We start from the raw sequence: 9,081 nt of genomic DNA, 5'->3' as shown, positions 1-9,081 counted from the left end.
AAACCAATAACAGAAAAAGCAAGGAAAAAAAAAAATCGAACACATGGAAACTGAACACCACCTTGCTCAAAAACTACTGGTTTATAGAAGAAATTAAGGACTAAATAAAGAAATTCACAGAATCAAATGAGACTGAAAACGCATCTTATCAGACCTCTGGGACACAGCAAAAGCAGTGCTCCAAGGTCAATTTATAGCAACAAATGCACACATCAAAAAGAAGAAAGCAGTAAAATCAAGCATTAACCCTACAACTTGAACAAATAGAAAGAGAGCAGCAAAAGAAGCCCTCGGGCACCAGAAAAAATCAAATAATAAAAATGAGAAGAGAATTAAATGAAATAGAGAATAGAAAAACAATTGAAAGAGTTAACCAAACCAAAAGCTAGTTCTTTGAAAAGATCAACAGAATCGATAAACCATTGGCCAAAATGACAAAAGAAAAACAGGAGAGGAAGCAAATAACCTAAGTAAGAAATGAGATGGATAATATCACAACAGATCCAACTGAAATTAAAAGAATCATAACCAAATACTATGAAAAATTGTACTCCAAAAAATTTGAAAACCTTCAGGAAATGGACAAATTTCTAGAAACACGCTACCTACCTAAACTAACACAAACAGAACAAGTAAATAAACCTATAACAAAAGGAGAGACTGAAAAGGTAATTTAAAAATGCCCAACAAAAAAAGCCTGGCCCTCAGCATAGCAGGTGCGGGGGTTTGGAGACCATGGTTTCAGGGGACATCTATGTCAATTGGCATAATAAAATCTATTAAGAAAACATTTTGCATCCCACTTCGGAGAGTGGCGTCTGGGGTCTTAAACGCTAGCAAGCGGACATCTAAGATGCATCAATCGGTCTCAATCCACCTGGACCAAAGACGAATGAAGAACACCAAAGACACAAGATCATTATGAGCCCAAGAGACAGAAAAGGCCACATAAATCAGAAACTACATCAGCCTGAGACCAGAAGAAGTAGGTGGTGCTTGGCTACAACCGATGACTGCCCTGACGGGGAATACAACAGAGAAACCCTGAAGGAGCAGGAGAGCAATGGGATGCAGACCTCAAATTATTGTAAAAAGATGAGACTTAATGGTCTGACTGAGACCAGAAGGACCCTGGAGGACATGGTCTTCAGACCTTCTGTTAGCCCAAGACAGGAACCATTCCCAAAGCCAACTCTTCAGACACGGATTGGACTGGGCTATGGGATAGAAAATGATACTGGTGAAGAGTGAGCCTCTTGGATCAAGTGGACACATGGGACTACGCGGGCAGCTCCATTCTGGAGGGGAGTTGAGGGGGCAGAGGGTGTCAGAAGCTGGCCGAATGGACACAAAAATAGAGAGTGGAGAGAAGGAGGGTGCTTTCTCATTATGGTGAGAGCAACTAGGAGTATATAGCAAGGTAGTATACAAATTTTTATATGAGAGACTGACTTGATTTGTAAACTTTCACTTAAAGCACAATAAAAATTTAAAAACAAACAAACAAAAAAAAGCCCTGGCCCTGATGGCTTCAATGGAGACTAGTTAACACTACTACTAGTAAAGGTATTTTGGAGCATAGGAAAGGATGGAACACTTCCAAACTTATTCTATGAAGCCAGCATAACCCTGATACCAAAATCAGGTAAAGACATCTAAGAAAAAAGAAAATTACAGACCAATATGCCTCATATATATAAGGCTCAAAAATCTTCAACAAAATTCTAGCCAATGGAATTCAACAACATACCAAAAAAGTAATTCACCATGACAAGTGGGATTCAAATCAGGTATGCAGGGATGAATCAACATTAGAAAAACAATCGATGTAATCCATCACATAAAAAAAAAAAAGGACAAGAACCACATGAGCTTATCAATTGATGCAGAAAAGGCATTTGACAAAGTCTAACACCCATTCATGATTAAAAAAACTCTCAGCAAAATAGGAATAGAAGGGAAATTCCTCAACGTAATAAAAGGCATTTATATAAAGCCAACAGCCAACATCATCCTAAATGGAGAGAGTCTGAAAGCATTGTCCTTGAAAACGGAAATCTGACAAGGATGCCCTTTATCACCACTCTTATTCAACATTGTGCTGAATGTCCTAGCCAGAGCAATTAGGCTAGAAAAAGAAATAAAGGGCACCTGTATTGGTAATGAAGAAATAAAAGTTTCTCTAGTTACAGATGATATGATCTTATACATAGAAAACCCTAAAGAATCCACTAAAAAACTCCTGAAACTAATAGAAGAGTTCAGCAAAGTATCAGAATATAAGATAAACACACAAAAATCAGTTGGGTTCCTCTACACAAACGAAGAGGAAATCACTAAATCAATACCATTTACATTAGCCCCCAAGAAGATAGAATACCTAGGAATAAATCTAACCAGAGACATAAAAGACCTATACAAAGAAAAATACAAGACACTACAGCAGGAAACCAAAAGAAACCTACATAAGTGGGAAAACATACCTTGCTCATGGGTAGGAAGACTAAACATTGTGAAAATGTCTATTCTACCCAAGTGAACTATAGATGCAATGCAATACTAATCCAAATCCCAATGGCATTTTTTAATGAGATGGAGAAATAAATCACCAACTTTATATGGAAAGGAAAGAGGCCCCAGATGAGTAAAACATTATTGAAAAAGAAGAACAAAGTGGAAGGTCTCATGCTATCTGATTTTAGAACATATTACACTGCCAAAGTAGTCAAAACAGCCTGGTACTGGTACAACCACAGTTACATAGACCAATGGAATAGAATTAAGAATAAAGACATAAACTCATCGACTTATGAGCAGTTGATATTTGACAAAGATCTAAAGCCCATTAAATGGGGAAAAGCCTGTCTCTTTAGCAAATGGTGCTGGCATAACCGGATATCCACCTGCAAAAATATGAAACAAGATCCATACCTCACACCCTGCACAAAAACTAAATCAAAATGGATCAAAGACCTAAATATAAAATCTAAAATGATAAAGATCGTGGAAGAAAAAATGGGGACAATGCTAGGAGCCCTAATACATGGCATAAACTGTATACAAAACATTACTAACAATGCCCAAGCACCAGAAGAGAAACCAGATAACTGGAAGCTCCTAAAAATCAAACACTTATGCTCATCCAAAGACTTCACCAAAAGGGTAAAAAGACAACCTACAGACTGGGAAAAAAATTTGGCTACACCAATTCCAATCAGCGTCTAACCTCTAAAATCTGCAAGATACTGAAAAGCCTCAACAACAAAAAGACAACCCAATTAAAAAATGTGCAAAAGATATGAACAGACACTTCACCAAAGGAGACATTCAGGTGGCTAACAAATACAAGAGGAAATGCTCACAATCATTCGCCTTTAGAGAAATGGAAACCAAAACTACAATGAGATACCATCTTACATCAACGAGGCAGGCACTGATCCAAAAAACACAAAATAATAAATGTCAGAGAAGTCGTAGAGAGACTGGAACTCTTATTCACTGCTGGTAGTAATTTAAAAAGGTACAACCACTTTGAAAACTGATTTGGCACTTCCTTAAAAAGCTAGAAATAGAACTACCATATGATCCATCAATCCCACTCCTTGGAATATATCCTAGAGAAACAAGAGCTGTCACACGAATAGATATATGCACACCCATGTTCATTGCAACACTGCTTACAATAGCAAAAAGATGAAAACTATCAAGGTGCCCATCAAAGGATGAATGTATAAACAAATTATGGTATATTCACACAATGGAATACTACACAACAATAAAGAACAATGATGAATCCGTGAAAGATTTCATTACATGGAGAAATCTGGAAGGCATTATGCTGAGTGAAATTTGTCAGTTGCAAAAGGACAAATATTTAATGAGACCACTATTTTAAGAACTCTAGAAAAGGTTTAATCACAGAAGAAAACATTCTTTGATGGTTACAAGGGTGGGGACAGAGGGAGAGGGGTATTCACTAATTAGATGGTAGACAAGAATTATCTTAGGTGAAGGGAAGGAAAACACACAATAAAGCAGAAGTCAGCACAACTGGACTAAACCAAAAGCTAAGAAGTTTCCTGTATACAACCAAACACTTCTAAGGACAGAGTAGCAGGGGCAGGGTCTGGGGAACATGGCTTCAGGGGACGTCTAGTTCATTTGGCATAACAAAATGTATTAAGAAAACGTTCCGCATCCCACTTTGGTGAGTGGCATCTGGGGTCTTAAAACATAGCAAGCGGCAATCTGAGATGCCATCAATTGGTCTCAGCCCAACTGGAATAAAGGAGAATGAAGAACACCAAAGACACAAGGTAATTACGAGCCCAAGAGACAGAAAGGACCGCATAAACCACGGAGTCCATCAGCCTGAGACCAGAAGAACTAGATGGTGCCTGGCTACCATCAATGACTGCCCTGACAGAGCACAACAGAGAAACCCTGATGGAGGAGGAGAAAAGTGAGATGCAGACCTGAAATTCTAGTAAAAAGACCAGACTTAATGGTCTGACTGAGACTGGTGAGACCCCAAAGGTCATAGCCCCTGGACTCTCTGTTAGCCCAAAACTAAAACCATTCCAGAAGCCAGCTCTTCGGAGATTAGATTGGAGTATAAAACGAAAAATTATATTGATTAGGAGTGTGCTTCTTATCTCACTGGAGGCAAGATGAGAAGGCAGAGGAGACAGAAGCTGGTTGAATGGACACAGGAAATACAGGATGGAGAGAAGAAGTGTGGTGTCACATTGTAGGGAGAGCAACTAGGGTCACAAATCAATGTGTGTGAGTTTTTGTATGGGAAACTGAATTGAATTGTAAATTTTTATTTAAAGCACAGTAAAACGTAATTCACATACTATAAAATAAATAAATAGTACAATTTTTACTCCTCACAACTACCACTTTAAAATTCCTAGTAAATAGAACAGTGAAGCACTAGAGTTTATGTGATAGGTTTCCAATTCTGTATCTTGTAATTCCTAACAGTATGACCTTGAGCAAGTTTAAGTTCTCTGTGTCTCAGTTTTTGCATTTGTGAATTGTGGGTATAACGATATATACCTCATAGAATTGTTGTAAGAAAGAGTTATAAAAGGTGAAATATTTAGAGTAGTGGCAAGCCCATAGATATTAGGTACCAAGCCTTTTTTCTATCAATGATGAAAATATTTCTATGTGCCAATTAACACGGTAGACATCCTACTTAATTGAACAAGATATTTCATGCCTTTTAGTGGCATCTATTTACATTCAACCATGTTAATATTTGAGCTGATATCATAATTAATAGCATATTTTATCTTTTATTAGACATTCTTAATTTAGACTATTTGTAAAGTCCTGGTATCTCTTCTTCACCCAGTGACTCTGAATTTGAGTGAATTTAATATGTGATCTATGTATTTTATGATTATGAAGGAAAGGGATCATAGTTTGACTTTTTTGCTTATTTGTTTTTCAGAATACTTTGCTCATAGATTGTGTTCAGTAATATTTGTAGATCTAAATTTATTTTAAGTTTTGTATCAGTTAAGAGAGAAGTGTTATTTTACAAGCTAATTATCTCTGTGTATTTTGGAGAAAACTCTAGGAAAAAACTGTTTCTTAAAAGCCTCAGATAATTTTTCATTTGAGAAATAAAAATAATTCTGTCTTGGTAAGTTTTCAATTTTTAATTTAGTATGAAAATTAACTTACTAAGGTAATTAGAAGAAACTAAACAGAATACAAGAAAAGAAGAATACCTGGATGCAGCAACATAGGGCACCTGACATTCAGAAATGTGGTCTCCAAATTTTTTTCATTGTACTTCTCTAACTGCAAAAGGCTATCACCAGGTATATTCATTTATCTGTAAATTATATAATATACATATACACTAAAATATTACATAAAATATAAATGAAGCTTATAAAGAATGTACAAAACAAAATGTAAGTGAAGTTTAAAAAGAATGTTTCATAAATATCAAGAGAACTACTAATATTTTTCTCACATTCAAGCAGCTCACCTGCTGGAATATGTATGTGCACCATACTTTGGATTCTATTGATCACGAAGCAGAAGAGACTCATTTTCTGGAGAAAAACTTCAAAAAGCCTGACTTGGGGGAGCATTAAGTTATTGCATGCAGCACACTGTTTCTGGAAGAGAAGATAGGAAGTCATTGTAGAGGTGCTTTCCCCAGGTTCCCTGGGTGGTGCAAACATTTAAGTGCTTGACTGCTGGCCTAGAGGTTGGCAGTTTGAATCCACTCAGAGGCTCCTCAGAATACAGACCTAGCCATCTGCTTCCACAGGGTCACAACCTTGAAAATCCCACAGATCAGTTCTACTCTGTGCACACGGGTGGTGGTTGTGCATGAGGTGTACTGGCCAGAATCAAACTTCAGTTTCTCCATGGGAAGTGAGAATTCTACCACTGAACAGCCATTGCCCTCCAGAGATAGGGCATTCAGACTTTATTAACTTAGTTAACTGATTGCAAACAAAGGCCAAGACAGAGGGTGGCAAATCAAAATATAAAAAACCCAGAAAGATACAGAGGGATATTCTAGTAGAGGAAATTTCAAAATGTGGTTCATGGAACTCTGGAGCTGTTGTACAGATGCCCCACATGCTCTTAAAGGATCTCCCCAGGCTCCCAGTATGCTACAGTCAGGCTGGCACAATACAAATGGCTATCGACAAGTTAATACATAAATACTGTGGTACAAACAGCAGAAAACTGCTCAGCAATAAGAAGGAATGAACTATGGATAACTGTAACTACTTGGATGAATCTCCAATAATTATACTGATGAAAGAGGCCAGACGCTTCTTCCCAAAAAAAGAGTATAAAAGATAGGTTGGGGAGGGTTGGGAGAAAACTCTTGGGCGTGACGGATATGTTCATTATCCTGATTGTGGTGATGGCTTCACATCATCGATTGTGGTGATGGTTTTTGACATACATATGACAAAATTTAACAAATTGTGCACTTTGAATGTGTTTGGTTTATTGTATGTCAATTATACCTTAATAAAGTTTTTTTTTTTTTATATAGTCACCGTAAGACCCAGTAAAATCACTGCTATGGTATCTACTCAAGAAAAATGAAAACATCTTCACACAAAAATCTGTACATCAATGTCTATAGGAACTTCATTCATAATCCTCCCAAATTGGGAATCACCCAAATATCTGTTATCTGGCAAATGGATAAATAAAATGTGATATATTGATACAATAGAATGCTAGTCAGTGATAAAATAAAGGAGGCAACTAACGACAATTGACTCACTTTAGAAAATGGATGAATTTTAAAAGCATTTGGCTGATTAAAAAAAAAAAAAGCCATTTATATGGTACTCTGGAAAAAGCAAAACTGCAAGAAGAAAAGAGATCAGTGGATACCAGGAGTTGTGGAGAGGGGAAAGTAGTTTCCTGTACATGGGGAAAATGTGTGGAACTGTGGGGCTGGACATATGACTATGCGTTTGTCAAAATCCTTAGAAATACACACAACAAAAAGTGAATTTTGATCTTCATAATTTTTTTTTTTAATCACAAATAACTACAGAAAAACTTATACTCGTCTTAACATAGAAAAATTATAGGCTGATGAAAATAATATTAAGCTTCTAATAGGGCATGAAATGTGAGAACAATTCAGAAAAGATAAACACTCATATATTTTGTCTTCTCTAGGAAATTTTCAGAAGAAAAGGATCATAAATTTACAGAAAATATCTACAGTAATAAAAAATATATAAATGATGAAACATACATATAATGGAATATCATGTCTTTATTAAACTCATGATTATTAAGAATTTGTTTAAATTTGGGAAAATGCTTCCAATACTTATTATACATGAGTATATTTACAGTAGGAAGAGCGACAATGCTCCTGGCTGCTGCCTGTGAATCACTGTAGCCTCTGGTCACCTCACCACCTGCACATACACATTAATGAAGAAATGGAGATCATTCCATCAGAGCCTGGCCAAGCAGAAGCTCTTCATCTACAACCTGACAAGCTGAGAGTTCCTGGGGTGCACAGCCCAGGGCTGGGGTCCATGAAATGCCATTTTCTCAGAATCACCTGCTCCCATTCTGGGCGATGCCTCAGTAAATGTTCTGCTTGGGAGATGAGACTGTATCCCATAATGAGTGTCTGACTCCAGCAGAGAGGGCTATGAATGAAGGTCGATGGTGTGAGTGGCAGCTACAGCAGAAAAGGACATGCCGTGCAGACCCAGCAGGAGATGGCATTTCCTAGACTGACAGTGTAAGGGACGGAAAGAGGTTCGATCTTGCTCTTCTACCTAGTCTGCTGTGGGTTTCTAGCTGCACTCCTCTCATTCACAGTGTGGGCCATGTTTCAGACTCTGAACCATGTGTTTCCAAAATACACTGACCGGATTCCTAGTCTGGGATTTATGGTTTTTCTAAAACCACTGACTGCAATGATATGTCTATTACAAGTTCCCATTATAGATGCACTGCAGACCTGAACAGTTTTCTAAAGATACGCTTGAGGAACAGAAGAATTTCGCAACCTGGCCTGATCGAGTACTTTTTGAACAGAAGGGCCCAATCTGTGCTGCATGTATACTGATACCCTACTTGAAGCATGCAGTGGTATGATCCTGATTTTGCCTATTCCTAAGGAAACCCTCTGTTCTTATGAAAGATAAGGGAACGACTGGATTGAAGACTTGAGAAAAACAAAGAGCCATGTGGGCTTCGAAGGAAGAATACACAACAGCTATAATAACTAATCCTCGCCATGGAGATAAATCCTTAAACTATTTTTCATACTGTGGGAGGCAATTGCATCCAGGGTATCTGCACACAGCTGTTGGCATCCAGGTAATCTTTCATCTTAACACCGATTCATGGAAAAAAGCAAGTAGAATGTAGGATTGATGGATACAGTGCAGGATTGATGGGTCCCCTGAATTAAAAGACCAGGTTGATGGTGAAAATTTCTTGGGTTGAATTACTTTCAAAATCACAGTGAATGCATCGTATGAGTAGGATAGTTCCATGGAGTAAATGTCTGTCTTCATTTTGTATCAGCTGTACCTGTCA

General features: G+C 37.5%; 1 pseudogene; it reads left to right on the top strand.

Annotated features, from left to right (window-relative positions):
- Window positions 1–7,956: 7,956 nt before the first annotated feature.
- Window positions 7,957–8,709, top strand: LOC126083602 (sodium/potassium-transporting ATPase subunit beta-3-like; annotated as a pseudogene).
- Window positions 8,710–9,081: the final 372 nt, after the last annotated feature.

This window comes from Elephas maximus, chromosome 10, assembly GCF_024166365.1.
Source record: "Elephas maximus indicus isolate mEleMax1 chromosome 10, mEleMax1 primary haplotype, whole genome shotgun sequence".
Lineage (NCBI taxonomy): Eukaryota > Metazoa > Chordata > Mammalia > Proboscidea > Elephantidae > Elephas > Elephas maximus.
Note: the sequence above shows the minus strand (reverse complement) of the source record. Positions and strands in the feature narration are given on the sequence as shown.